We start from the raw sequence: 24,537 nt of genomic DNA on the forward strand, positions 1-24,537 counted from the left end.
ACACTGTCACACCAAAGCTCAATTCCATTCAGAAAACTCCAACTTTATCAGCTGATGACATTTCTGACTTCTGCTCTCTACATACAAGGATGACTTCTCTTGAAGATTTGGTTGAAATGAATCATTCACTGGATTCCTCTAGATTTCTGAAGATAGAGACAGGTATGGAACATCTGAATGAAGGGATGAAGCACCTGTACTACATGATCAAAAATTCTCACTGTCCCAATGAAGAACAAAGGACTTACTTTGAAGGGCCGTCTGGTGGAGGCTCAGGCTCGGGAGGTGATGGAGGTCATGGAGGATCTAAGGGAAAGTCAGTAGAGGATCCCTCAACTAAGGGGGAGAAGAAAGGGAGTAGTGGAAAGGGGAAAGAAAAAGATACCTCTGCTGGGGACAAAGGAAAGGCTGATGATGTCTATTACAGTGGAGAACAGGATGACTTTGACATTTTTGACATTCCCACTGAACCAGTCTTGGAAGATAAAAATAATTTATTTGAAGCTGAAGAGGAAAGTGATTTTGGAGATTGGGAAGAGGAAGCTACAGTGGATCCTATCTTTGAGAAAGAGTTTCAGCAGCAGCAGTCAGAGATGAAAAGAAAAGAAGCTGAACTCAAAAAGGTCTCCCAGATCATTGACATGAGGAAAGACATACAAAGAACAGAAACTCTTCAAAAGCAACGTCTTCATGACATTAAGGCTCAAGAAAGGAAAAGAGATGTCAGATTGAAGATTGGTGAGAAATGGGATGAAGCTAGGAGAGTACTTGATATGCCTCAGCTGAGCACTAACAATGATAGACAGTTCCTACATCTTCTTGACAAGCTGGAAATCTCAAATCCTAACAATGACATGTACATGAATGCTATCAAGACTGAAGTCTCAAGGATCACAGCTGCTTTTGATAGATCCCTAAATGAGATGAGCATTTTTGTATATTGTCAGAGTGAAGGATCTTTCAAGGTGTCACTTCATCTGTTTGAGAATCGTTCTTTGTCAGAGATTTAGGTTCTTCTCAACAAGGTAAAAAGAAGCTCAGAATTGAATGAAGTTCTTCGAGAAAGGCTTAAAGAGTTTGCCAGTAGGGCTAGTCCTCAAGTGGTCAACAATCCTCATCAGAACTGCTGGATACTCATCCATATTGAAGACTCAAGCTGCTGATTTGATTCAAGCTTATTGTGAAAAGAATATTAAAAGGTACAATCAGATCAAGAATAAGCTGAAGTCAATTGGAGTTCAACCAGTCAGACCAGCAAGCTTCACTTCAGAAAAGGATCGTGTCTTTGACAAAGAGTTGCTTCAAGATTTAGAAGAAGGTGAAGTCAGAAGAGAAGACAACTGAAATCAATTAGCTCAAAACTCAATGTAATATGATTAGAGCTTTATGAATCAAGATAGTCTAATGTAGTTATATGTTCAGGCTAGAGGAACATCTATCATGTATTCACTTGTAAATTTCTTTTGGAATCTGGAAAATGTTAAATATAATCCAGAACTTTTCTGCTATTTACTTTGCATTACTTTTTATATCTTTTTCTTATTTGTTAGTTGAGTTATCCTCTAGGTATTTGTTGTTATTGTCTAACAAGCAAATAGGGGGAGATTGAAAGGCATATGGCATAGCCTATTTGTATATTCGAGGATTTAACTCAACTCAAATAAGAATGTAATAAGTAAATAGTGGATCTATCGTCAGAGAGATCTCACAAAGTAACATCTGTCAAAGGGTTAAGAAACATTATTCATCTACAGACTTGAAGACTTAATTCACTGGAAGAAGCTCAAGAAATTGATCAAGCCTCAGTGATATAAATCAAGATTGTGGATTTAATCAAGTGACAGAGATCTTGTCAGGGTATCAATTAATTACAAGGATTTAGTCTGAAGAAAATCAAAGTCAAGACGTGAAGAAACATCACGGAAGTTAGTCACTCATGAACCAGACAGTACATCGAGTGTCAACGTTGAAGTGGTGGAATTGATTCATATATTTCAGTGATTTTCAGAAGTTTTACAAGAGAAAGGATGCTGCTCAAGATTAGTATTAACTCTCTATTAATTAATTAAGTCATATAATTTAATTAAGAGAATAAATCATATATGCAAAGATTAATTTATTTTATTAATTAAATTAATTGATTAATTAATTCAGAATTAATATTAAGGTTTTTCAGAATTTTAATTGATTTAAAATCTGTTATTAATTCAAAAGGCAACTGATTGTATTAGTATGACAATCGGTATGACAATCAATAGTCATACCGAAAGTCATGCTAATTCAAAAGGATTGTCTTATCAGATTTTTTTATTACATTAAAATCTTTTATTAATTCAGTTAGACAATCTGATTTTGAACTACTATGATAATCGGTATGATAATTGATAGTCATACCGAAAGTCTTGCTAGTTCATTCTGATTGTCTTGCCAGCTCAAAAAGATTGTCATGCCAGTACATTCTACTCGACTGTTGAATTAAAAAAAGCAGCAGAAGACATTCATGCAAAGTGAAAAAAACAAAAAACACAAGTCAAGAACTCAGCAGAAAACAAAGGCTCAACATTTTATTTTTCATCTGCTTTATTCAAGATCAAAATTCTAGATTGAAAAGTTAAATCCAATCCACTAGAATTATTTATCTTGTTCTTGTGTATCAATCTAGCGGATTAAAATCCTTAGAACTTAATCTCAAATCGCATTTAGCATTTGATCTTTTAATTGCAAAAATAGAAAAAGTTCATGTCGAATTTATTCTAGATTTATAATAATTGATTTGAGATTAATCCCTTGTAACCGATACCGTATTTGTAACACCTTTCAAGTTTAATAAAAGTTTTATTTAACTTGAATTTTGTTTCACTTTTTTATTCCGCATTTTATTCGATTAAATGGTATTGTTTGCATTCAACCCCCCCTTCTACAAACAAATTGGGACCTAACACTCTTTGAACCTTAATACTCTTGTGACGTACTCTGTTTTTATTAAGTATTTTTTATTAGTTTATATCGTTGTGTTAATATCATGTTTTCATATGAACCCATGGTGATGATGAGTTATATCATGGGCTAATCGTGATCATAGGTTTATAGCGGATTTACTATGGATTTCTTTAGTTAATTATTTAATACCTTGGTATATGGTGATTGTATGATATCTAGCATAGGTTGTGCTTATTCGTCTTATGTGCGTAGCTAATATATAAGATAATTTGTTAATCTCTTCTGAAGCGACAAAGAATTTAGATATTTAGAACTTGCCATGCTAGCATAGGTTCATGTATTATATACATGATTAGTGGGTAACTCTAACCGTTTTACTTGCCCTGTGTAATCATAATGAATGACTTGCGCTTAAATAGTTATGTTGTCAAATTCTGTAGACATATAGGGTCTCAACATAATTGATGCCTATTCAACTTCTATCTTAATTGTGGATGCTTGGTAGAATGCTATTCGTACAACGAAAGTTGGCATTTATCAGTTTCGTGTTGTTCGATTAATATCATCACCATTACATGCTAAGGGTAATAACAATAACTATTGAATGAAGTATTAATGAAGTTATGATCTTATGTGTGTTTAATATTGATAATTTAAGTGTTTAATTCTCGTAGTTAATAGTAGTTAATCAACCTTAATTGTTATTATCTTGACATTGAAGAGTAATCATACATTGGTGAGTAAGTGTGAATTAAATATAAATAATCAGAGTCTCTGTGGGAACGAACTAGAAATTATTCTATATTACTTGTGAACGCGTATACTTGCATGATTTAATTAGTACATGCTTTGTGCCGAACAAGTTTTTGGCGGCACTGCCGGGGAATCAGTGTTAATTTGTTTAGTTTATGTACTTGCCATCAGTGGTCATTAAGATTCATTGATTAAGACTTGTTACTTACTGCTTCCGGTTGTGTTTCAGGTACTCTAGCGAGAGTTTATGTAAACACGTTCTCGCACCCGCAAGAGAAATCTAGATACGGCTGAGGAGACAGATTCAGCTCTTGACTTTCCGGAGAAGATAGTTTTTGAAGATTTGGATATAGAGAGTGAGAAGAAAGAACCTGTAACAATGGGTGATCGTATAGTTCCAGATGATCCAGCTCTAATGGACTTTTCTTGGCCTAAAATTGATGACATTAAGTCAAGCATCATTCATCCGACTATTCAGGCCAATACTTTTGAAATCAAGCTGGGCACTATTCAGATGGTGCAGAATTCTGTTTCTTTCGGAGGTCCTGCGACTGAAGATCCCAACATGCATATCAGGAATTTTGTCGAGATCTGTAGTACTTTCAAATATAATGGTGTTACTGATGAGGCTATCAAGCTGAGGCTTTTCCCATTCTCTCTGAGAGACAAGGCTAAGGATTGGTTACATTCTTTACCAGCTGGGTCCATCACTACTTGGGAAGATCTCGCGCAAAAGTTTCTGGTGAAGTTCTATCCGATGGCCAAGACTGCAGCTATGAGGAGTGCTCTTACTCAGTTTGCGCAGCAACAAGGAGAATCTATGTGTGAAGCTTGGGAGCGCTACAAGGAGATGTTGAGAAAGTGTCCACATCATGGTATGCCTGACTGGATGGTGATCACTAGTTTTTACAATGGTTTGGCGGCCCAATCTAGGCCCATGCTCGATGCAGCTTCTGGAGGCGCTCTGTGGGCCAAAAGCTATACTGAAGCCTATAATCTTATTGAAACTATGGCTGTAAACGAGTATCAAAACCCAACTCAAAGGATGATGCCAGGTAAGGTAGCAGGTATTCTGGAAGTTGATGCAGCTACAGCTATTACAGCGCAGCTCCAAGCGCTGTCTATGAAGGTCGATTCTTTAGCCAACTATGGAGTCAATCAAATAGCTATTGTCTGTGAGCTTTGTGCAGGCTCTCATGCTACGGATCAGGGTTCTCTTGTTAATGAATCTGTTCAGTATGTGAATAATTATCAGCGATCGTAGCAGCCTGTGCCAGCTACATATAATCCTAATAACAGAAATCATCCCAATTTCAGCTGGAGCAATAATCAAAATGTTGTTCAGCAACCATATCAACAAGCTGCAAGTAAACAGTTTAATCCACCCGGATTCCAGCAACCTCAGCAATATGCTCAAAGGCAATCATATCCTCAACAAGGAGGTTCTGCTCCACCTTCTAGTGCTGATTTTGAGGAGTTAAAGTTGTTGTGCAAAAGTCAGGTTATTTCCATCAAGACCTTGGAAAGTCAAATCGGTCAAACAGCCAATGCCTTGCTTAATCGTCAACCTGGCACACTTCCCAGCGATACTAAAGTGCCAGGCAGGAAGGAAGCTAAGGAGCAAGTCAAAGCTGTCACCTTAAGGTCTGGAAAAGTTGCTGAGGCTGAAAAAGAAAAAGATGGAGAAGCTGAAGTCGTAGATGAAGGAGAAAAGCAAAAGAAGAAAGAGGGGGAACCAAAGAAGACTACTGTTGAACACACTCTACCTGAGGGTAATACAGGGGAGAAACAGCTCTATCCTCCACCACCTTTTCCTAAGAGATTGCAAAAACAAAAGCTAGACAAGCAGTTTGGTAAGTTTCTGGAGGTGTTCAAGAAACTTCACATCAACATACCTTTCGCTGAGACTCTAGAGCAAATGCCTAGTTATGTCATGAAAGGTATTCTTTCAAGGAAGGTGAAACTGGATGATCTTGATATCGTTGCTCTAACGGAAGAGTGCAGTGCTGTGCTGCAACAAAAGTTACCTCCAAAGCTTAAGAATCCAGGTAGTTTCACCATTCCTTGCACCATTGGCAAGTTGTCATTCGACAAGTGCCTTTGCGATTTGGTAGCAAGCATCAATCTGATATCGTTATCTATCTTCAAAAAGCTGAATTTTCCTGATCCAAAGCCCACCTACATGTCTCTACAATTGGCTGATCGTTCTATTACATACCCACGAGGCATCATGAAGGACGTGCTAGTAAAGGTGGACAAGCTCATCTTTCCTGCAGATTTTGTCATTCTGGATATCGAGGAAGATAAGAAGATTCCCATAATCTTGGGAAGACCTTTCTTGGCTACAGGCCGTACCTTGATAGATGTGCAAAAGGGTGAACTTATTATGAGGGTGCAAGATCAGGATGTGACATTCAATGTGTTCAATGCGATGAAATTCCCTACAGAAGATGAAGAGTGCTTCAAGATGGATTTGGTCGATTCTGCAGTTATGTCAGAACTTGATCATGTGCTAAGGTCTGATACCTTAGAAAAGCCTTATTGGGGGAATTTGATAGTGATGATGAGGAAGGCAATGAGCAGTAACAATATCTAAATGCTTCTCCTTGAAAATAAAAGCTAGACATGCCATTTGAATCTCTTGGTAATAATGATCTCAAGAATGTTGAGGGAAAGCTCAAACCATCTATCGAGGAAGCACCTACATTGGAGCTTAAACCATTGCCTGAACACTTGAGGTATGCTTTTTTAGGTGATGCATCTACTTTGCCTGTTATTATTGCATCTGACCTTTCAGGTAGTGATGAGGACAAACTCTTGAGAATTTTAAGAGAATTCAAATCGGCCATCGGATGGACTATAGCAGATATAAAAGGGATCAGCCCTTCGTACTGCATGCATAAAATTCTGCTAGAGGTAGGTAGCAAGCCAACGGTTGAGCAACAATGAAGGCTTAATCCTATAATGAAAGAAGTGGTGAAGAAAGAAATTCTAAAGTGGCTGGATGCAGGAATCATATATCCTATTTCTGACAGTTCTTGGGTGAGCCCCGTGCAATGTGTACCTAAGAAAGGAGGTATTACTGTGGTAGCAAATGAGAAGAACGAGCTCATCTCCACTCGAACAGTCACAGGCTGGAGGGTATGTATGGATTACAGAAAGTTGAATAAAGCCACAAGGAATGATCACTTCCCTTTTTTATTTATTAATCAGATGCTCGACAAGTTGGCTGGTCATGAGTATTATTGTCTTCTGGATGGCTATTCGGGCTAATCAGATTTGCATTGCACCAGAAGATCAAGAGAAGACTACTTTCACTTGTCCATTCGACACGTTTGCTTTCTGTAGAGTTTTTTTTGGCTTATGTGGTGCACATGCCACTTTTCAGAGATGCATGATGGCTATATTCTCTGATATGATTGGAAATAATATCGAAGTAGTGTTCATGGACGACTTCTCTGTCTTTGGACATTCGTTTGATGAATGCTTGAATAATCTCCGTTCGGTGCTCAAAAGGTGTGTAGAAACTAATTTGGTGCTCAATTGGGAAAAATGTCACTTCATGGTGCAACAAGGCATCATTCTTGGGCATAAGGTCTCTAGTAAGGGTCTTGAGGTGGACAAAGCCAGGGTGGGAGTCATTGAAAATCTTCCGCCACCTATTTCAGTGAAAGGAATCTGTAGTTTTCTTGGTCATGCGGGTTTTTATCGGCGTTTCATCAAGGACTTCTCTAAGATTTCTAAGCCATTGTGCAACTTGCTCAAGAAAGATGTGCCTTTCAAATTTGATGATGAATGCTTGGCAACATTTGAGACTCTCAAGAAGAGTTTAATCACTACACCAGTTATTACGGCACCTGATTGGAGAGAACCTTTTGAGATGATGTGTTATGCAAGTGATTATGCAGTGGGAGCAGTTCTTGGGCAGCGAAAGTCTAATATCTTTCATGTGGTCTACTATGCTAGTAAGACGCTAAATGGAGCTCAACTGAACTGCACCACTACTGAGAAGGAGCTCTTGGCTATATTTTTGGTTTCGAGAAATTTCGATCTTATCTAATTGGGACAAAGGTGACAGTATTCACTGATCACGTTGCCATCCGCTATCTGGTCTCAAAGAAGGATTCAAAGCCTAGACTTATTCATTGGGTGCTCTTGCTACAGGAATTTGAGTTAGAGATCAAGGATAAAAAAGGTACTGAAAATCAAGTAGCTGACCATCTCTCTAGATTGGAGAATCCCGATTCTACTTCACATGATAAGACATTGATCAACGAATCTTTTCCGGATGAGCAGTTGTTCGCAATTTAAGAGGAAGAGCCATGGTTTGCAGATATTGTGAACTATCTTGTTAGTAATGTAATGCCTCATAATATGAATGCGGCTCAAAAGAAGAAGTTTTTGCATGAGGTGAAGTGGTACATGTGGGATGAACCATATTTGTTTAGACAAGGAGCTGACCAGATCATCAGGAGATGTATCCCATTCTGTGAGACGAAGGGGATATTATGAGATTGTCATTCCATAGTTTATGGTGGACATTATAGTGGTGAAAAGACAGCAGCTCGTATTCTTTAAGCAGGTTTTTTCTGGCCTACGTTGTTTAAGGATGCACATCAGTTCGTTTAAAGGTGTGATCGTTGCCAAAGAGTTGGGAATTTTACTAGAAAGGATGAGATGCCTTTGAATGTGATGCTTGAAGTTGAGGTCTTCAATATTTGGGGAATTGGTTTCATGGGACCATTTATCTCGTCTTGCAATAATCAGTACATCTTGCTGGCAGTCAATTATGTCTCGAAATGGGTAGAAGTCAAAGCTCTACCGACTACTGATGCAAAGGTAGTGTTGAGTTTTCTTCATAAGCAGATATTCACAAGGTTTGGTACGACACGAGTTATCATAAGTGATGAAGGGTCACATTTCTGCAATCGTAAGTTCACTTCTATGATGCAACTCTACAACGTGAATCATCGCATCGCTACTGCCTACCATCCGCAAACTAATGGTCAAGCTGAAGTGTCTAATAGAGAGATCAAGCGCATTCAAGAGAAAGTCATTTATATGTCAAGAAAAGATTGGTCTTTGAAGCTCGATGAAGCTGTTTGGGCTTATAGAACAGCATACAAGACTCCACTTGGGATGTCCCCATTTCAAATGGATACAAGACTCCACTTGGGATGTCTATATTTCAACTGGTATATGGTAAGGGATTTCATTTACCTGTGGAGCTTGAGCATAAGGCTTATTGGGCATTGAAGAAGTTAAACCTTGATCTAGATGCAGCTGGAAAGAAGCGAATGCTTCAGTTAAATGAACTTCATGAATTTCGACTTCAAGCGTATGAAAATAATAAAATGTAAAAGGAAAAAGTAAAAAGGTGGCACGACAGGAAGCTATCTCCTAAGTCATTTATTCCGCGACAACAAATTCTTCTATTCAACTCTCGTCTCCGAATTTTTCCTAGAAAGTTGAAATCAAGGTGGTCTAGACCATTTATCGTCAAAACTGTGTTTCCACATGGAGCGGTGGAGATTTTTAAGAACGATTCGGGCCAAGCATTCAAAGTAAATGGTCAGAGATTGAAGCACTATTATGGGGATATGGAAAACCGTGAAGTGGTTAGTGCCGTTTTATTGTCAACTTGATTGCATACTCTACGTCAAGCTAATGACGTAAAAGAAGCGCTTCTTGGGAGGAAACCCAAGATATGAGACCATAGGAACCTTTAGAATTTAGTAATCTATCCAAAAACCCAAAAAAATCAGAAAAATGAGGGCAGAAATTTTTTTTCCCAGTGACGCCCGCCTGCTAGGACCAGGCGGCCGCGTGCTAGCATGCGCCCGCCTGCTGGTCCTAGGCAACCGCCTGCGGACCTGAGTTTTAAAAAAATCATTTCAGTCTTATATAAAAAAACCAGAAAAATCAAAAACACAAAAAAACCACAGAACCACAAACCCCATTACCCACAAATTCTCCCTACAGATTAGCCACTATCCCACTCCTAATCAATTTCTAACCCTAAGCCTACCCTATATATACATACAACCTCATACATACACATCCATTATACTTTCAACTCTCAAACCCTATCCTACACACAAAACACAACTCTCTAACTCTTATTCTCAGTTTCAATGGCCCCAAAGAGATCTCGAACTGTAGAGAGCAGCAGCACCATTCCGACTGCTGATTCTTCAAAGAGTACTGCTGCGAGGCCCCGATTGGTGGATAGGGCTGCTGAAAAGGAGTATGTTAAGTTGTTAACTAAGCCGATTATGAAGGAGAGGGGGTTCTTGCCTTCGGGAAGGGATGGTGAGTTGTTGCCGATAATTGCAGAGAAGGGTTGGATTACTTTCTGCGAGTCACCTGAGGCTGTACCGATGAGTGTTGTTCGGGAGTTCTATGCGAATGCCAAGGCCGGCAAGAATGGGTATTCTGTTGTTCGTGGGCTTACTGTTGATTATCAGCACGAGGCGATTCGCCGGGTTATTGGGCAGCGACAAAGGAAACCCCAGGAGGAGAATTGGAATGAAAAGGCCCCTGAGGATTTTGACTCAGACTTGATTATTGCTACTCTCTGACAGCCGGGCACGGTGTGGAAGTTTAAGAGGGGATCCAACGATTAACGTTCTTTCCCTGCTATCGCCATGAACAGGTATGCTCGTGTATGGAATGCATTTATTTATGCTAATATTCTTTCTTCTTCGCATGTACATTAGGTTACAGTTGAGAGAACCAGGTTATTGTGGGGGATTCTGAATGAGGAGTATTATGTGGACCTTGGTGAGTTTATCTACCAAGGGATTTTGAAGTTTTTGAGGGGCAAGTCACAGTACAATATCCCCTATACCTCTATTGTCACAAAGTTGTGCAAGGCTGTTGGAGTCCACTAGCCTTCTTATGAGTAGATGCAGATGCCGGCCGCTCCTATTAATTCATCGATGCTGAATGTGATGCAGGAGTGGACGGGTGGAGAGCCCGAGTCACATGGTTTGGGATATCACCTCCCAGGAGGACGTCCAGCAGCTGGGGCTACCATGGCTAGGTCTAGTCAGGCTCATGGAGAGGCTGGTTCTTCGAGAGGCCAGGGAGGAGATGGTTCGGGATTGGCTGATGTCCAGTACAAGAGGCTTTCGAGGAGGATGGATGTGATGTATGAGTCACATAGTAGGTTTGCACAGGAGCTCACCCTAGCACTTGGGACTGTATTTAGAGGCCTTGGAGCTGACATCCAGTGGCCCGTTTTTGGTGAGGATTCTGCTTATCCACCTCCTAGCACTCCACCCTCTAAGGTTGATGATGATTCTTCTGAGTAGGTATACCCTGTGTTCCTTTCTATTACCTTCACTGGGGACAGTGAAGATTTTAAGTTTGGGGGTGGTAGTTAAGGAACATATTTGTGTGTGTGTCATGTAGTTGCATTTTCATGATAGTTTAGCTCATATAGGTTGCATATTTTACCATATAGTTTTTTTATATAGTTTTTATTTTATAGTTTTATTTATCATATCATATAGATCATGCATATACCATGATCCCTTTTGTGTTGCTTTACCGATTGATATGTGATATTGAAGCGAGTGTAGTGATAGCGTTAGAGTGATGTTGAATCTTGTTAGGTTGGCATGCATGCTAGAAACACTTGTAATTTCACTAAGTCTTAGAGTATGCTTAGGGACTAGATTGTTGTCATGGTTTGATGATTTTTGAGGTTAATCTATTGCTTATGCTGAGAATGTATGATAGGCTCTTAATGATAAAAGGCATGAAAATATAAAATTGGAGTAAAAATTGGAATTCATTGCTAGTTGTGGCTGGGCGTCAAATGGCTGGTAGCCGGCTCGTATTGTATACGAGTAGTCTAGGGTTGAGCAAGATGGAGCGAAACGCACTTGCACAGAAATTAAAAAAAAAGAAAAAAAAAAGAAGAAAAAAATGGAAAAAGAGAAAAAAAAATGGTTTAATACATAATTGATCACGAGTGAGCTCTTTGGTATTCGAGTTATTAAGTTCTTAGGGGACTTTGTGTAACACCCCCAAATCCGGGGTCGGGGATTCGGGTTGTCACGAGTTTCATTTCACTTATCAATACTTAATCTTAACCGTCAACCAACTACTGCGTACTGTGACCCCCACAATATACACACACACCACAAGTTATAGTCTCAGAGATGAATACCAAAAATAACACAAGTCATTTTATTCCACAATTATAAGTCATTACACCTCAAAAGGGTTTCTGAATAAATTTATATATTCTTTGCCATTATTACAATTCATAATATACATAAGTCTAGTACATCAATAGTTGAAAACCTAGCCTATTGGTAGTTCCTACCTCAGCTACGGCGGCATCAACGCCTACAGGAAACTGCGGAACGTTTCCTATCCGCTCGCGAATTGGGAGCTTGATCCTGTTCATCTTGTCTATCTGTTGTTGTGTGATGAAAGAAGGAAGCAAGGGTGAGCAACAAGCCCACCGAAATAATATGTATAATAATTAACAATACATGAGCATTCTCATAGTACTCAAGAAAGTCTTGGTTAAGAAGAAATGAACCAAGTTGATATCTTAACGCGACCAAGTCGCAAAATATTCAGTATATACATACATATATACTTTTCACAATCTTTGAAATCCTCTGACATGTATAATATACATAGAGTTCCAGTTTATAACTGTATAAAAATATCGTTGCAAGGTGATCTTATATATCTAACCTTGTCTCAATGTTTTTCTGAAAATCTTTGATATGCATAAGATAATCATTTACTAGATATAAGTTTAAAAGATGAAGTTACAAGATACTCCAATATACTTATATCTTTTCCGAATACTACTTGAACTACCACCGTTCAAGTTATAATTAGTTTCAAAAGTTCATCACACTGATGAGACTACAAGATAAGACTTGAATAGATTCAATCTTTGAAATATCATTATAAATAATGAAGTTACGAGATACTTCATTATGTCCTGATATATATATACATACCTATATATATATACATTTCATACACTCCTTGAAAACCTTTGTTATGAAAATTATAAACAGAGTTGTAATATCCAATGAATTTGGAAAGGAGAAAACCTTGGCATAAACCTGATATCTTGCTGATTAGGCAAAGATACCAATAAGTAACCTTTTCTACTAGTAGATGAACGAATTCCCCACTGGTCATCACCCTGGCCGCAATAGGACCTTATGCTGGACTGCCACTCAGCCACTTACGCATTTGATGGACTCCCACTGAGCCAATTACACTTTCATGGACACCCACTGAGCCCATGTTGCTTATGCCGACTCAAATAGATGAACTTAATTCCCGAACGATGGGCAAGTAATCAAGATGTTTCTCAAAACCGCAACCTCGTTGTGAATGTAAAATACACCACTGAGCCGGATCCCTCAGGTTTTGAGCGAGTATTTAAATCCCCTTCGAAAGGAAGATCTTAAATATATAAATGAGTTTTGGGATCCGCTCTAACTTTTAAAAATCATTTTGAAGACTCGAAAACATTTTTAAGAATGTTTGGAGTAATGCTGATTTAATGAAATAAATCAGTCCCGATATATTAGAAAATATCTGAATATTATTATTTAAATAATATTCCCATAAGGATAATCTCTATATAAATAATTTGAAGTAGAAGTTTTACAACTCATACTTGAAATGAATATTAAATAACCAAAGATATACTTATACGAAAGTACTATCTTTATTTGAATAATCGAAAATAAGTTTGATTATCGAAAAATTATTCTCTAATAAAATAAAGAATATTATTTAATAAATAAGCGGAGTCATAAGTCCTCAATGAATATTCAAAATAATATTCATTAAATAAAATAAACGGAGTCATAAGTCCTCGAATGAATATTCAACTAATATTCATTAAATAAAATAAACCGAGTCATAAGTCCTCGAATGAATATTCAAACTAATATTCATTAAATAAATAAGCGGAGCCATAAGTCCTCGAATGAATATTCAGAATAATATTCATTAAATAAAATAAAGCTATTGAATAAACCTTATTCGATTAATAGTTTTGAAACTATATCAATATATATATATATATATAATATACTCGGGAACATCGACTCCCGGTTTTAGAAAATGTTCACCTTTGGGTCCCCTATCCTAAGGGTATACGCAACTACTGCTTATCTCTAGCATAGGTATTATGCAACTTATAAGCATTGAAATCAATAGATAGATAACCAGATTACGAAACAGATATGCATATATATACTATCTCAGCATGCTTCAATATATCGCAAAATTTGCTAATTAACCAACATGCATCTATCACAAGATAATGCATATACATATATACATCACCACAACAGTATAACGGGTAGAAAACTTGCCTGAGTGCTCCCGGATAGACTTAAGCTTAGAGTAGGTCCGATAACCTATGAACAACAACATAAGTTGGAATTAAACCCTGTTCGCTTAAGAAACTAGACTTTAACCAATTGAACACTGTAACACCCCCAGATCCGGGGTTGGGGATCCGGGTCGTCACGGTCTTTCTTTCCACAATATCACTTCACTTAATTAATAATAAATAACCTTATGCTGTGACCCCACACTAACACACACCACAACCCGTTATAGTCTCAGAGATGAAATTTAAATAAGTACAAGTCTTTGAATCCACAATTTAAAAGTTATTACAACCCAAAATGATTACTTGATAAATTTACAGTTAATTGCCATTATCTGCCACAAGTTATAATTATACATAATTGATTCTCAAAAGTAGATGGTCTGATCTACAATAGATCTACCTCTGCAGCTATAGCAGCTACAACATCAACGGGAAGACGCGGGACGCTTCCCACGCGCTTGCGCTGGGTCTGCTGGAGTCTGGCCATCTTTCCTAACTGTTGTTGTGTGATGAAGAAATAAAGCAAGGGTGAGCAGCAAGCCCACCAAAATAATATGTATAATGATTTACAATATATGAGCCTACTCATAATACTCATGAAAGTCTTGGTCAAAAGAAATGAACCAAGTTTGATATCTTAATGCGATGAAGTCGCAAAATATTCAGTATATATACATATATACTTTTCAAAATATTGGAAGTCCTCTTCCATGCATAATATACACAAAGTCCCAGTGTATAACTGTATAAAAAAATATCGTTGCAAGGTGATCTCATATATCTAACCTTGTCTCAACGTTTTTCTGAAAATCTTTGTCATTCATAAGACAATTATTAATTAGATATAAGTTTAAAAGATGAGGTTACCAAATACCCCAATATACTTATATCTTTCCCAATACTACTTGAACTACCACCGTTCAAGTTATAATCAGTTTCAAAAGTTCATCACATAGATGAGACTACAAGACAAGATTTGAATAGATTCAATCTTTGAAATATTATTGAATGAAATAAAGTTACGAGATACTTTATTTAGTCCCGATATATATATATCCACATATATATATCTCTTAAACATTTTCTGGAACCTCTGTTATGTAAAGTATGAACAGAGTTTGAAACATCCAATGAATTTTGGAAAGGAAAAGAATTTTGGTATAAACCAGATATCTTGCTGATCAGGCAAAGATACCAATAAGTAACCTTTTCTACTGTAGATGGATGAATTCCTCACCGGTCATCACCCTGGCCGCATTAGGACCTCGCGCTAGACCGTTACCCGGCCCCTCACGCGTTGATGGACTGCCACCCAGCCACTTACACTTTAATAGACCGTACCCCGGCCTGTCGCTTATGCCGACTCAATTAGATGGGCTTACTTCCCGAACATTGGGCAAGTAATCAATTCATTTACCAAAACTGCAACCTCGTTGCGAATATAAAATACACCACAGAGCCGGATTCCCCAGGTTTTGAGCGAGTATTTAAATCCCCTTAAAAAAAAGGAAGATCTTAAATATAAAAATGAGTTTTGGGATCCGCTCTAACTTTAAAAATCATTTTGAAGACTCGAAAACACTTTATAGAGTGTTTGGAGTAAAGCTGATTTAATGAAGTAAATCAGTCCCCAGAATATTTAGAAAATGACTGAATATTATTATTTAAATAATATTCCCATAAAGAATAATCTTTATAAAAATAATTGAAGTAAAAGTATTAAAACTTATACTTGAAACGAGTATTAAATAACCAAATATATACTTATATGAAAGTATTATCTTTATTTGAATAATCGAAAATAAGTTTGATTATCGACATCTTATTCTTTAATAAAATACAGAATATACCTCAGCAAATAATCGGAGTCATAGATCCTCAAATGAATATTCAAATAATATTCAATAAATAATATAAACTGAGTCATAAGCCTTCGAATGAATATTCAAATAATATTCAAATAAATAAATAAAAGGAGTCGTACGCCTTCGAATAATATTCGAAATAATATTCAATAATAAAATAAAGTTAAAGTTATCGAATAAACCTTATTCGATTAATAGTTTGGAAAACTATAACCATATATATATATAAATATATATATATATATATCCATATCCATATATACAAAATCTACTCGGGATCCTCGACTCCCGGTTTTAGAAAATATTTTCACCTTTGGGTCCCTATACTAAGGGTATATGCAAGTTACCGCTATCCTCTAGCATAGGTATTATCAACTGAACCAACAGATATATTTCAAGAATATGAAACAGGCATGCATATATACCATATCACATGCTACAATATATTGCAAGAATTTGCTAAATAACCAATATGCATTTATCGCAAGATCATGCATATACAAATGTATACATCACAACAACAGTATAACGGATAGAATACTTGCATGAGCGACTGGGGGTTACGAATGGCTCGGGACGAGTCTGGTAACCTATAAACAACAAGTAAGTTGGAATTAAACCAAAATCACTTGTAATTCTATACTTTAACTAACTTAGACTCTAACGCTTGTTTTGCTCTCACTGATTTGCTTAAGTCGCTCGGGTACCCTCGGCTCCACCATTTTTAATAATTTAACCTTTACGAGTTTTAAAGCGATTCCTTCGCGAGTGTCTTACCAACTGCCTAACACACTTACCATAAATGTTTCATACATTAATTAACCCTTTTTGGTCTTTAACCTATGTTTCAAAGTAAGGCGAGGGAAAAAGTTTTGTTCGCGAAACGCCGTTACTTGAAACGGTCGTTTCTCCTAAACCGTGCGTCGGAATTGAACGAACTACATATCAAAACGAAGCTCGTAACATGAGCTATCTAAAAATGGCAGTGGTCATAATCTAGCAGGGGGTTCTCGGGTCCTAATATTATGCACAAAAACAGTCTACAGGAAATCGGACGTTACGACGGCTATATTTACGCGATTTCCCAAATTTTAAACCATTCAATACCAACCACAATCAACCCCAATTCAATCATACAACCAATATTCCTCCAAACCACATCATAACAGCCCCAACAAATCCACATTAACCATTTATACTTATTCCTCACATGAACTAAAAGCTTTACTTAGGTTCTTTAACTAATTACCAAGATTTACAACTCCAACAATGCAACAAAACCAACTAATCTCTACAAACTCAACCAAACTTCGACCAATCAAGCATCATGCTTCACATATGCTATATCAAACACATTCAATCCTAATTACTCAAAATTAAAGCTAGGGTTTGTAGTTTATACCTTCCTTGGAGAGTGGAGAATCAAGAGAATGGCTTGGAATCACCCTTAAAGTCCTTATCCAAGCTTAATCTAAACAAAACTTCAAGAACACAAATTTTAGTTCTTGAAAACACTATTCACCATCTTCTTTCATGATTTATAGAAAAAGATTGGCTTGGAATTAGAAGCTTAAACTTATAGGAAGTATGTAACTATCCATGGGGAAGCTTAGATAATTACCTTGCTAAATAGTAAGTAGAGGAGCTTGGACTTCCCATTTCTTAAGAAAGAAGCCGAGAGCTTCATGAAGAAATGGAGGATTTGGTGTTTTGTGATTTGTTTTGCTTGGTTGCTAGGTTTTTGTATTTGCTTTAGTCAATTACCTTCTTGCCCTTGAATTTGTGTGGTTCTCATTCAACCACACCTTCTTCCTTCCCTTGTCATGCTTGTGTCATCCTCATGATGTCATCCTCCCTTCCTTGTCCTCTTTCTATTGGTTGGATGACATCATTCCCACTAATCCCTTTGATTAACTTCCTAATCGTTTGACTAATGACCGCTGATCTGTTATACAGTTCTCTTAACTTTCGTTCTCGTTTATCGTTTGAAGGATCATACCCGGGATCTTATTACTTAGGTTCCCTTAACCTTTCTCAATACATTATATTCCTTTTTATGATCCTCTATTATAATCCTTTAATTTAAATCCTTTTTATCCTGTTACCTTATACTCAATTCTCTCCGTATCTTGTGGATTTCCGGGAAAAACCAAAGTGTTCAGAATTGGATTCTGACGATCTTTACATACACTTATATACCACATAGAGTACTAATAATATCCCATAAGATCAATAACAGAACCCCTACATAGCGTGGCATGAACAGTTTTCTCGTTCAGCAAAAACACTATTCATAAGGGTTTCAAAATTTCTCAAAAATTGGGGTTATTACAGTCTCCCCTCCTTAAAAGGATTCCATCCCGGAATCAGATAGAAAACAAATGGGGATACTTTCTTAGCATTACACTTTCTAACTCTCGAGTCAATTTTCCCACATTGTGGTTCTACCACCAAACTCTGCCTAGTTTGATAATCCTTCTCCTAAGCACTTGTTCCTTTTCACTCTATAACCCTTCCTAGTTGCTCCATATAGGTTACGTCGGGTTGCATATCTATGCGCTCATATGCCTCTATTTGTCTGGCATCTGAATTACACTTCCTTAACATTAATACGTGGAACACGTTACGACCTGCTACATGTTCGGGGTTAGGGCTAGCTCATATGCTAACTTCCCAAACGTCTTAATATATCCAAGGGTCCAACAAATTGTAGACTTAGCTTTCCTTTCTTTCCGAATCTCATCAATCCTTTCCAAGGGATACCTATAACATTACTAGGTCCCCTATTTCATACTCTTTATCCTTTCATGTCAAATCAACATACTTATCATGACCATCTTGGGCTACTACCAGCTGTCCTCTGATTAGATCTATCATATCCTTGGTCCTTTGGACTACTGCGGGTCCGAGCATCTTGCGCTCTACAACTTCATCCTAACATAAGGGAGATCGACATTGTCTTCCCTCAAGGATCTCATAAGGCGATACCTCAATACTGACATATGATCTATTGTCGTAAGATAACTTAATCCGCGTTAAATGATCATTCCAAATTCTTTCAAGTCTATTGCACAGACTCTCATTATAGCTTTTAGCATTAGAACTTTTGCTTCTCAATACCCATTCTTTTCCAGTTCGTAATCGCTATCACCTTTCGTTCCTAATATTATACTGGTTATACTTTTGCTCGCTAGCGTTCTATAACCTTTTAATAACCACGTCAACCTTAGTATCACGAATGTGTTCCCATTCCGCATACTACCACCACTTTATTACTCCTTTTTCAGTTGTTTCTATTTTCCAAAGTTTGATTAATCATGTAGAAGTAAAGGAATTTTTTGAGAGATCACTATGATCATGAACACTTGTTATATCGCATAGTTAGTACAGAAGGTGGCCAGACTTTAGTACTTGACAAGCAATTAAACAATAGCTGGTATCCTACTCGGCTTCTATCACACAGATAGATAGTCATTCGGCAATACCTCCCCTTCTGGAAGGGTTGTTCTTCTCAGCTTACATGAAATGAAAAGAAGAGAAAAGAACAAATTGAAGAGAATTGTATATTCATAAAAAAATTTATTGCCATAAAATATCTGGCTTGGAATCTACCTCTGAACTATAGAGGTTTGTCATAGAAGAACAAAACATATATGTATTTATATCAACATCAAGTATTATAGCATCGCATTTCACGTGCCTAAATATTTTCGCTATCCCGTCCATCATTCTATGGACCCATGCTCTTCCTCGAGCTTATACACAATTACCTTTGAAACTCCCTCGACATCGAAAATCGAATCTGGGATCTCATTCTAGACATCATCGTTACTTGAATTCTATGCTTGCACTGCAACCTTCCTCGTATAATAATACGACTCTCTATTGATAAGGAAGAATAATAATTCACTAGGTAGATACTCTACTTAATTAGTCTATCAATGATAACTTATACACTACCACGACCCGATTAGTGGTACTCAATCTCAACACCCATTCCAATACAACTCTCACGGTTGTAATCAGCTCATTACCCGCAGAATCATTGTTGCCTTACTATGGTCCACCACTGACCTACTGTAGTCATTCATTTTCCATGAAGTCTTAATAGCTAACCATACGGAGTCCATACATCTCGTATCAACTCCTTCTAAGGAGGTAACATAATCACCATTCCTGATTCATGAAGAACACTCCTGATCCTGACATACATACATGACATGAAGCAGATAAAAGTGCAGAAGAGTTTCAATCAAAGCAACGATAGCAGGTTAATACCATTCTTAATCATACGCCCTAAATAGAAGAATTAACTCAAGGGTTCATCTAGTCCTTTTTGAAACATGGTCCTGGCTTATCTCAAGATAGGACCTTCTAAGATAGATAGCCCGTTCATGGCGATTACACGAATTAAACCTTTACCAACTACTATTACGGTTGGATATTGCACAGTCATCACAAGGAATGTCAATCTTCCAAACCATAATTCAACCTTCAAATTTTTTAACCATCATCACTGTATTCTTTTGGCACACACGCCTATAATTATCCTCTTACCTTTAAAGTGTCGGCCACCTCTTTGGCCTTTCCTGATAGTAAAATTTCCTTACAGTCAATGTCATTTTAACCACCTCCAAATAAATTTTCTACCTTATTTCCGATCACTGCTTGAGTGAAGATGTTTTCCTTAAAATCAGATGGGAAAAAAAAAATATCACCATTTTTCCATAAGTTATTGCCTCAGTCTTTAGAGGCTAATCACTGTCAAGACTGACTCTCAATCATACTTAGAACATTTTTTTTTATCTTAAGTCCTAATTGCCCTGAACAATTTTGACCATTACTGGTTCGATCCATACTTTCTCGTGGTTTAACAAGTGCCCCACTTGGCATCATTTATAATTACGTCATATTTCCTTTATCCACATTTCTATTCTTGAGAATTTTGAATATTACCTTTTTCCTTATAAAACCTCTAAGGTTATCCTTCAATCGTTCCTCCTGTATTCCCTAGATACAGGGCATATCACAATACCATTTACTAATAGTAGAACCATTGTCTATATACTTCTGAAAAATTTCTCCACTTATCCTTAAAGGTTGTTGTTACCTTAACCCTTTCCCAATCATACTGTCAAAACTCATACTGTCCCTATTAAGGGTGACATGCCAACCTTTATGCAGTCCCCTAGGATTCATTTTAAGTTACCAATGTTCTATCCTTAATTCCACCTTTAAAAGGTACCTGCATCCTTCCATGGATAAATCAAGTCATATATCCCTGATAAGGGTATCTTGTTCAATCATTTCCACCTCGATAGTCTATACCTAACTTCATAATAGCATCCTTATTCAAATTGAGGTCAATCCATATGGCCTCCAAAAGATAACAACGGTTATCCGCTTGTCTTTCCTGATTTGGTAATGATCACATGGATGATCTGGAAGATATTGCTCGTGTTCAACGTGAACTTCTTCTTAATAAATCCTTATTTACTTTTGTTGTTTATCTCAACAGTCATCTCAATGTTGGGATATCTTTCATACCTGGCGTCTCCCTTTCTGGGTATCATGCCACCGGTCTTACACTTCACATTCTTGAAGGTCACTTCCTTCATCCAATTTTCCTAGTTTCTTACTTCCTTGTCTCCTCAGTCTATCCGCGTCTCATTGTTTATCCTTCGAACTATCTCAATGTTTCCTCGAATCCTCCCAACTTAAAGGGGATAAAATATATGCATCTCTTATGCCTTCAACCGTCAACTTTAACTCATGGTGAATCACCCTCATCCTGACGATCATATACTTTTCTAATTCTATTAATAGGAGTCTTTAGGGTTTCCTCATACCCAACTCCCTTATCATTCCTCAAACTCTGTTGCCTTTTTATTCCTTTCCACTTCAATTCCTTTTTATTTTCCTTTCTCTTATCATTATTTCACAAACCAATCACAACATAAGCATTGATTTGAAACATCCCGTCATTCTGGATTCGTGTCCTCAGAACGAATCTTGACAACTTTTACAACTTAGATTCATAATTCATCATACTCGTCCGCCTTTGTTCTGGCTCTAAAGCTTTTACATTATCTCCATAACCTTGGGAAGTACTTTCCTGAAAACAATTGACTGAACTTAAATCAGTTTATTATAATCTCTTGCTCCGTGCCTTCCTTGGCCTTTCACCAGCGGGTTGTCTCTCTCTTAGGAGGGTAAGTGACAAAAACAGTCTTTTGTGGTTCATCAATCATTTTGAATCTCAAATGATTCCTATATTTCCTTTAGCCAGGCTCTTGCCTCGGCTGGGTCAGCTTGTTCCATGGAACTCTGAGAGCTTAGCGACTTAAAGGTCCTGAAAGAATTTCTCACCGCACTGTCTCCTCAGGGTGGTGGTTGGGGATAATAGTCTAAGTTCTTTTTAGACAGGTCCATGAATTGCCGTATAGGAGTACCGTCTCGGGTCTCCTTTCCTTACTCGACTTTCTGTTTCCTTAGTATGAAATGTTTCATCCTACTCCCCATAATTGGGGTCATCTTTTAATTTAAAATCCTCATTTTCCACTCCATTATGTCATGGGTTCCTTCTATCTTGATGGCGACCTCCCTGACTATCACGTTCAGGGTTTGCTCTAAATCTTATTCCTCAAACTAGCTTTCATCTAAGATCTCATCTTTAAGCTCTTGAACATTTGGAACCCAAATTCTGTAGGAATACCTCATTATTCCCTTCTCATCTTTCTCGGTATTAACCTCTTATCTATTTGTTGGCTCTCTGCCTTCATTCATAACTTTTTCTGGCACAATATGATCTTTTCCAATAATTCGGGCTGTATTGCTATCTCACACAGCTTTTCGGTACCGGCTCCGGTTACCTTCACTACTATTTCCATTTTCTCAAAATCTCTTATAAACTCTCCCAAAGACATTATCATCTTGAGTCTCTCCTTTTTACTAAGGGCATCAGCCACCACATTGGCTTTCCCCGAATGATAAAGAATCTCCCAATCATAATTCTTGATTAGCTCTAACCGCCTCCTCTGGCGTATGTTGAGCTCTTTCTACGTAAGAATGTACTAGAGCTCCTATGGTTTGTGAATCTCACACTTCTCTCCATACAAGTAGTGCCTCAAATCTTTAGGGCAAAACTATTGCCACGAGCCCAAGCTCAAGGGTGGGGATATCGAATTTTAAATTCCCTTAATTGTCTTGACGCAGACGCGATTATCTTGCTGTGCTATATAAGAAGCACCCTAATTCCTTATGCGAAGCGTCACTTACAAATCACAAAATCTCCTTTTTCCCTCCGGCAACACCAACATAGGGGCCGTCACCAACCTTTGCTTCAGTTCTTAAAAGCTGTTCTCGCATTTCTCTGCCTATTCGAACTTCTCAGTCTTATGAGTAAGCCGCGTTAAAGGGGCTACTGTCTTTACAAACTTGAACGAACCTCTGGTAGTGACCGACCAATCCTACCTCTGGTAGTCGACCTAACCATGGTCATCAATTCATCAGTGGTCCTTTATTCATTCTTGTCAGGATCCTCCATGGGATCCTTCTCAGCAACTATCCCTTCTAGGACAACATCCTCAACCGCTACATCCTCAATATCAACATCATCCGGTCCTGCATTAGGACACTCTATCGGATCCACAATCCGATCTCCAATTAGTAATAAAATATCATCGCGATGTTGCTCCTCAACCTCAGGGTTTGGAGTCCCGCTACCATATACGATAACGAACTACGCTCCTATCACGATATTTTTAAGGGTTCCCATAAGGGTTTTAACTGTCAGTACTACGTTAGGTAGCCCGACTATGAACTTGGCAAGAGTTTTTATTATCTTAGTGAACTTATTATCTTAACGTCCCATCATCTCTGAGGTTTATAACGCTTAGCTCTGATACCATTTCTGTAACACCCCCAGATCCGGGGTTGGGGATCCGGGTCGTCACGGTCTTTCTTTCCACAATATCACTTCACTTAATTAATAATAAATAACCTTATGCTGTGACCCCACACTAACACACACCACAACCCGTTATAGTCTCAGAGATGAAATTTAAATAAGTACAAGTCTTTGAATCCACAATTTAAAAGTTATTACAACCCAAAATGATTACTTGATAAATTTACAGTTAATTGCCATTATCTGCCACAAGTTATAATTATACAGAATTGATTCTCAAAAGTAGATGGTCTGATCTACAATAGGTCTACCTCTGCAGCTATAGCAGCTACAACATCAACGGGAAGACGCGGGACGCTTCCCACGCGCTTGCGCTGGGTCTGCTGGAGTCTGGCCATCTTTCCTAACTGTTGTTGTGTGATGAAGAAATAAAGCAAGGGTGAGCAGCAAGCCCACCAAAATAATATGTATAATGATTTACAATATATGAGCCTACTCATAATACTCATGAAAGTCTTGGTCAAAAGAAATGAACCAAGTTTGATATCTTAATGCGATGAAGTCGCAAAATATTCAGTATATATACATATATACTTTTCAAAATATTGGAAGTCCTCTTCCATGCATAATATACACAAAGTCCCAGTGTATAACTGTATAAAAAAATATCG

At 37.6% G+C, this 24,537-nt stretch overlaps 1 non-coding gene across 1 annotated transcript; it reads right to left on the reverse strand.

The window, feature by feature from the left end:
- Positions 1–4,465: 4,465 nt before the first annotated feature.
- Positions 4,466–4,572, reverse strand: LOC141676431 (small nucleolar RNA R71). Its single transcript, XR_012557021.1, has one exon. It is a non-coding gene; the product is annotated as a small nucleolar RNA R71 (small nucleolar RNA).
- Between the last annotated feature and the right edge of the window lie 19,965 nt (positions 4,573–24,537).

This window comes from Apium graveolens, chromosome 7 (assembly GCF_009905375.1).
Source record: "Apium graveolens cultivar Ventura chromosome 7, ASM990537v1, whole genome shotgun sequence".
Taxonomy (NCBI): domain Eukaryota; kingdom Viridiplantae; phylum Streptophyta; class Magnoliopsida; order Apiales; family Apiaceae; genus Apium; species Apium graveolens.